The 7,977-nt window shown below is 38.2% G+C and overlaps 1 long non-coding RNA gene across 1 annotated transcript; it reads left to right on the forward strand.

Annotated features, from left to right (window-relative positions):
* The first annotated feature begins 2,510 nt into the window (after positions 1–2,510).
* LOC124254768 lies at positions 2,511–6,462 on the forward strand. The gene is made up of 3 exons (XR_006892546.1): positions 2,511–2,748; positions 5,180–5,183; positions 6,452–6,462. It is a non-coding gene; the product is annotated as an uncharacterized LOC124254768 (long non-coding RNA).
* Positions 6,463–7,977: the final 1,515 nt, after the last annotated feature.

Raw genomic sequence — 7,977 nt, forward strand, 5'->3', positions numbered from 1 at the left:
AAACACACCATATTGATAGGCCTGCTGACAGCGAGAACCACTATATATTTATTCACAACATTTGTTATCCAACAGCAAAAATCAATTTGAGCCTTCTCAGTATATTCGTCGAATGCCGACTGTTGAAATCATCTCGCGCACACCTGTTCGCCAACACACTGGTTTTCACAGTAGAAGTGCTATGTACCACAGTGTCTAGTCTGTAAGTCTCCGTGGTCCCTAGCATGATCTACCTTCAGTTGTTGACGACCTGTAACCTGTTTTTATACTGTATTGTCTTCGTAAATGAAATAGTTATAGATACACATGCTAGTTTTAAACGCCATCTGTGATACTCTAGTTATTTTACAGCCCTTCGATGACTGGTTATTTAGCAGCTTGTATCTATTGTGTATGCAAAACCTTCCTCGTCACTATATTGATGAAATATTTCCGAGATGACGTTAAATTTTACCTCACTTACTCACAGTGTCTGGTACGTTCACTGCAAATAAATGCACGTTTTGCTTACAGAGTTACAGTCTAACACTTAACTATGTAGTCACATAATACACACCTAATACGTATATTCTTATGTAATGAAAGGTACCCGACACATACAACGGGAAGTTATTTGTTCCCTTGAGCGAGTGAGTGAGTTAAACTTAACGTCACATCGGCAATATTGCAGCCATATCGTGACGAGGAGTAGAATAAGAAATAAAGCCGTAATAAATAAAGTCAAATTATAAAACCCTGTCAACGAAGGACAGTAAAATAACTAGAACATCACAGATATATATATATAGAACTAGGACGAAAAACTGAAAACTTTTACGTCACATCGGCAATATTGCAGCCATATCGTGACGAGGAGTAGAATAAGAAATAAAGCCGTAATAAATAAAGTCAAATTATAAAACCCTGTCAACGAAGGACAGTAAAATAACTAGAACATCACAGATATACATATATAGAACTAGGACGAAAAACTAAAAACTTTTAACTATAGAAGAAAATACAATATATAAACAGGCTATATACAGTATAACCAGAAATTATTGAGAATTTCAGATTGTAGGTTGTTTTTTTTTGTTCACTCATTACTCACGTATTAAATGTGAATATTAGCAGAACATAACTCCAGATTCAAAGACAGGTGAACAGTTAGTATTTTGTCAAGTCACCATGGGCAGCAATGCAGGTTTCAATGCGGCGGGGCATACTACTGACCAAAGAAGTTAGAAAGTCGTGGTCCAAGCTGCCCCAATATCGGACCACCTCTTCTTTCATTTCTGCAATATTTGTCAGATTTTTCTTATTGACACTTTCCTTCATAAGTCATCAAACATTTTCTATTGGATTTAGGTCAGGGCTATAGCTTCGCCAATCTAATAATGTCATATTTTGGGTCCGAAACCAGGCCTGTGAATACTTTGAACGATGTTTTGGGTCGTTGTCCTGATGGAAAATCCAAAAATGTCCATAGAACACGCGAGCAGATGGAAGTAAATGTCCCTCGAGAATATCTGTGTACCGCTCACTGTTCATATTCCCTTCAAATACACAGAGGGTCGTTGCCCTTAACACAGACATGCCACCCCACATGTTAAATTTCGGACTGTACTTTGGGCGCTGATACAAAGATTTTTCAGTTTGTTTGGTGTAGTTCAGTGTATTAGGAAACAGCCACACAGAACTTTCATCTGAGAAAATCACATTGTCCCAGTTAAAATTTCTATGCTGTAAGCACCAGTTCAACCTTCGCTCCTTTTGTTCAGGTTTCACGATCGGTGATGGAATTCCTCGACTTTTCTGCCAACCCATTGCATGCAGCTCAGTTCTAATTGTCTCCTTACAGCCAGCCACTGTTCCTCTATCAATCATATCCAGCCTTAAGTTTTCTAAACTCCTTCATTTGTATTTAGAAACAAGAATACCAAGCCGCCTCCTGTTACCGACAGTCAATTTTCTGGGCCTACCTGCGCCTCCCTGGTGCTCAGTGCCATATCCATTTGCAATATTTTTCAAAACACGATAAACAGTGGACAAAGGGATGCCTGTTCTACTTGAAATCACTTTAGCTGATCTGATGTCCTTGTTATAATACTCTAAAATCAACTTCCTCTTCTCTAAATCATCCATACTGAGGATCGCTGAAACTGTCGTCTGCTAGCAAGTAAACAAAGGGGGATAACTCTTCACAAACTAATGAAAAAGGTTTAACGGAGTTGTCTCTCTTGAATGAAACCAAGCACTTGATAGCTGGTCAAGGTTGTTTGTACTAGAAATCCAATTAAACATATTCCTAAAATTCTCAATAATTTCTGGTCATACTATCTTGCCAACAACTGAAGGTAGATCACCATACTAGGGACCATGGGGACTTACAGTACATTTGCTTCCTACATGGACCCTAGCTGGATTTACACCATCCCTTCAGCCGTTAGCAATTTAGGAAATCTAGCCATACATTAAAAAGACACGTATTCTACGATTAAAAACGTGGAAAGTTTATTTACTTTGAATGTTTTAGGGACTTACGTATCCTCTCAGGAGGACAATAATTTTACAGTACTTTAACCCCCTTTGAGGATACAGCCACTCACAATCGAAGTTACTAATATGAACTTCCAAATATAAAATATTTATCTATTTACAAATCATGCAACAAATCTAATTCTTTTAAAAATGCGATAATTAAATGAGAACTTATGTTATTAAGAAGATCCTTCATAGTTAGTGATTTGGAATAGTTATCCCTTGTGAGTTGTTCCCTTGAACAAAGACGAAAACATAAATGGTGATGTTCACGACAAATTCGGAAATTGCATCAGACATCATTTTGTCATTGAAGCGTCATTTATATATACTACGCATCAAAGGTTATAGAGGTGAGGTGAGGTGAAATTGGGTTTAACGTCGTGCTCGAGAATATTTCGCTCATATGACGACGTGCATGCATGTGTATATGTGTGTGCGGCTGCTTGTACTAGCCCAGACTTAATCTGGTTTTATAGTGCTAGCCCACTGAGATACCATGCCGCAGTGAAGCATGAATACCCTACTCAGACACATTATACTGACTCCGAGCCGACCAGTCCTTGTTTTACCCATTAATGCCGAGCGCCAGGCAGGGACCAACAAGTACCATATTTTAACGTCTTTTGGTATGACACGGTTGGGGATCGAACCCGGGACATTCCGCTCTCCGGGCGGACGCTCTAACCACTACACCACGGAGGCGGTCTCAAAGGTTATAGAAGGTATAGACGATGATTTTGTCCACTAACTTGGGAGTTTCATCATTTATTCAACTCATCACAATAATCTTTTCAAAGTTACGAATTTGTGTTAAACACATCAGTTCACGTGTAAACAGTACCTTCAAACAGTATGGAATATTTTGCAAAATCTAGTTTAGAACAGATGACTAAAATAAGTGGCTACATTTACACTAGTGAGTCTAAACTTTTGATTGGTAGTATAGAAATAAAGTAATTACTGTTATTATTATTTAAGTAATTGCCCCTGCCATCTAAAAATCACAGTTTCTAACGAACAAGAATATTATTCTTCATGACGTATTTTGTGTATTTTATCGAATATTACACTGATCAATTATATTAGGCATTCTCATTAGAACTCTATATGAAAGAAATGAGTGCATGAATAAAATTAGTGTCCCGTCTAATTATTTTAATACACCTCAGCCATAAGCCAACCATCAAAGAACCATCCGTCAAGAGACCAGACAACAGAATTAAACTATAAATCTTGCAGCCGCATTCTACATCATGGTTATGTCCTCAGACGTGTTGCCGACCCGATAGACACAATATTAAATTGCCCAAGGTAGCTCTCCATGTGATCGATAGGGCAGTGTTGGAGGTATTGTCCTTGGAGAACGTTGTAGAAAAATGATGGTGACTTGGCCAGAGAGGCGTCATTGATGTTGGTAAGTCGAATGTTCAGCTTCAGGGCTTGGTAATTTTTCAATTGTAAGATTAATAATTGGCTGCTCGGAAACACTTTTAACCTTCCGATGACACATGCAAATTATTGGGGGTGTAAAAATCGCTCGTCACGACCCCCACCCCCACCGCCCCATCTTATGCAATACACATAGTCAGGATGAGTGAATGAGTTTAATTTTACGCCGCACTCCAGGATGAAGTAATGGTGAACGTTGTTATTTCCCGCTAACTGAGAGATATAACGAACTGTCCTGTCCATTTGCTGTATATTTTAGTCGAAATGCCTACAACGAACTACGGCTATAACGAAGTAAAATTAATGGTAGCTTTGAATTGCGAAGATACACGAAGCACCTTCTGGATCAATGATGCATTAATCCGGGAATTGTTTATCTGAACTGTCTCCCAGAACGGTGCCTTTCGAATTGACAAAGTTTCAATGCATTTGTTTGTTTCAAATACCTTTTTTTGTATCTGCGTGTTCTGTTAGACAAGTCATTTGTGAGTGTTTTGCTGTAGTTAAATCACAGGTTCAAATAAATAGTATTACCTTTGAAATGCGAGAAATACACCAATGATAATTCTTCTCCCAATCTGGTGACACATATAGCCTCTCTCACACAGTGTATGTACATCGTGATTGTGGAAAAAAACAAATTCACAAACTTATCATCGCCCTAAATAACAAATGATGATAACGTAGATACACAAATATACTGTACCGCCCTATGCAGCCATCAGAGTCAACGTACGACCTTGTGACCGCAGTAGGTACACCGATGCATAACAATCCTATTTACAATACAATACTTTGTACAGTACCATGAGACCTATTAGCTAACTACCCATGGGACATGCCGTTTATTGAAAATGTGTATCGCGTTCCATGTGATGTCCTCAGACACTAGTCCGATCTGTGAAAGGCCTATCTGTCATACAACATCAATGACCTTGTGTGAATTCTATCAGTACGACAGAAACCTTGGTTTATCGCTGATGTTCATGTTAACGGTATTCCTGATAAAACGTTAATAGCCTTTTCATCAACGCCAGTGGAAGTGGAACATGTGGCAGATAATCGAGACTGATTATTCTCTGGCTTTGACGTTTTACTTTGCCCCACCATTGGTGCCACTAGACAACTCGGCTTTTGTCCCGAAAACCGATATATTTGCTTAGATCAGAACAACACAGATAACGTTGAAATGATCATGTATACCCAGTGGAGTCAAGGCATAAATGGTACGCGGAGAAATCGGCTCCTGCGGTGCGTTAATGATGATATATAAGTGGGATTGTAATGTGAAGGCAATAAAAAAAGACATCATTTGGAGTGAAAAAAAATATTCATCTCATTAACCATTTTTTAGAAAAAGTTCCGGTGCAAGATATACTGTTACAGAAGCCTACAAGGCGCAGTTAGTATCCCAGTCTGTGGTCATCATCCCATTTAAGCATTTGATACCAATACTTTGCATTCTACTTTGAATTCTGAAACAAAGCCGGTTGTGGGTGGTAGACTAAAGGTATCAAATCACAACAACCTCTGATTGAACGATTGATATGTACATATACAACGAGGTACATTCTATGGACTGACACAGAGGCCCAGATAAGCTGCGTATCCGCGTAAAATACGCATAGAAAATTTCCAATTACGCATTGAAAAATAATTGTTGCGTACCAATTACGCATTTAAAATGTCAGATACGCAAAAACTTTTAAAACAAATGCGTACGGAATATATTTATAAAACTCGCTTGCGTAATGAAAAATATATCAATTGCTATTAAGTTGTACTGTCAGTATAGGATGAGTGATTTTTTTATGAAATCATTTCCATTATATTTAAGTTGGTTTTGCTTCGGTATGACTTAAGGCAGAACATACCTGCTTAGTAAACTTACTCAATGACATAATGCTTAGGTGAGTAAAATGACTGAAATACGTGAAATATGTGAAATACGCACATATTTGAAAGTAGTGGGTAACGGAAAATGAAATACCCACTCAAAATTCATAATACCCACTCCAAAAAAATACAGTGGGTACAGTACTCAAATGAGCTAAATCTTATCTGGAGCTCTGCGGACTTCTTTATTATTAACGCTGTTTATCTACAGAACGTTCACATCAGCTTCTAAATACCATTCAAAGAAGAGATGTACATACATTAAATGTAAACGTTAGAGCATTTTTCTCAGTCGTTGTAGGTAGACATTTGAAACCCATGCTAAGTACAGATTACAAAATGCAGTTCTAGCTAAAACATTCAATGTATTTGTGTCAGTGCGATTTGAGATGTATAAAACTGATGCAAGTTTGTTCAAAAGACATCTGTCTGACTTTGTGTGCTGGTGATTATGTGCCTGACTCTGAGGGTGTGGGTTCGAATCCCGCGGATGGAACTCAACCCAAAGTACTAGAATTTGTACTTTACTAAGAAAGTGTAATCCCAAATATAACATATGTGACTGTTACTGATCAGTCCAGAGATATCCAACACCTCCAACCAATGAATACGTGTTTAAGTTTGACCGCCTTCACTTTATTAGTTTTAATCGTTTCCATCACGCAACAAAACTACTGAAATTCGGACCATGGATGTCCTAGTGGCCTAAGGTTTGATCGAGTTTCGTTATACCAGGACAGATGATTTAATCAGAATCCTCACGTGAAATGATCCATTTTTCATATTTTAACAAAAGCGCAGACCACCTCACCCAGCTGAAACACTTTTCTTTAAACCCATACTTTGTAGAAAAGCGAATTTGTAGTATCTCATAATAATCTCAGAATGCTTGATAAGTAATTCTCCAAAATTGAAACAAACCTCAGTTTTATTCAACCGTTAAAGAAAGTTTGCCATGCACACCGATCATTCCCGTCTTTGAAGTTTTCATATTTCCTTGTCAGTTAATGCTTAGAGTCAATACTGCGACCATAAACAACCAGAGGCATCATTAATTACTCTTCACGAAGGAACGTGTCTTTTTCCCCAAATGTTGTAAAATAATAGTTTTTGTCAATAGTGTGTCACTCAACATATTAGCCGTTTCCAGTTGGTACCGACAACCGGTGTCACATCAAAGAACAGCCTATGTTTATATGGCTGTAAGAAAGCGTAACCGTGCGTATAGAAATGATAGTCGACATGAAGCAGTGATAGGGGATAAAACGTATTCTTTGAAGCCGCAGAGAAGTGTTGATAAACTTATTATACGACTTTTCCCACCATCTAATGTAGGACTTCATATCTTAAATAAGGCTTCTTATCCACTATTATTCCCTTTTATCTTTCTGCGCTGGTAACCGGCTCTACCTTTTGTAGTTTGCGTCCAAGACAATATGTATCCCTATAACGGAACATTTAATGTCTCATTTGTAGGTCTTGTACCTCTACCGAATACCTCACTTATGAGGGTTTAAGAACCACCGTTGCCACCTGAAATTCCAAACGCAATATCTTTTGACCAATTTATTGTTTTTGTCTGACGAATTGGCTTCAGGAGATGATTTGATACTATATTGGCTGTGGTTGTTATGACATTTAAGGTGCCAGGTATTTAAGACGAACCGATACCGTTGTACATAAAATGTACTTGCCAACCCAATGTAAAATAACAGCAGTCCAATCGAATATTACAACTAAACGTCCGTCCCAAGATTATGAAGTAATAACAGGGAATTTGTCTCACACTTGTAATCAAGTATATTCATATTTCGTTGCGCTTTCACACTACGTTGATACCAACCGTCAAATCCCTCGGACTGTTCCATCATTAATGTGTACAGATCTATGTGTGTTAATGTTCCGAGTAGTTCTTTTATTCAAGCCGTTGCTTCCAAGCCTAATGCGAGGTTGTTGGCGATGCCGTTTGGTCCTGATTATAGACCGATGCTCCTGCATAGCATTCATCTCACTATTCCTCAGCCCAACCTGATGACACGACGACGCTTTATGTATTATATATTCTCTATGAACTATACAGCATTCATTTAAGAGCAAGTGGAAAATAGA

Source organism: Haliotis rubra, unplaced genomic scaffold, assembly GCF_003918875.1.
Source record: "Haliotis rubra isolate DU_JTF1 unplaced genomic scaffold, ASM391887v1 Scf581, whole genome shotgun sequence".
NCBI lineage: Eukaryota > Metazoa > Mollusca > Gastropoda > Lepetellida > Haliotidae > Haliotis > Haliotis rubra.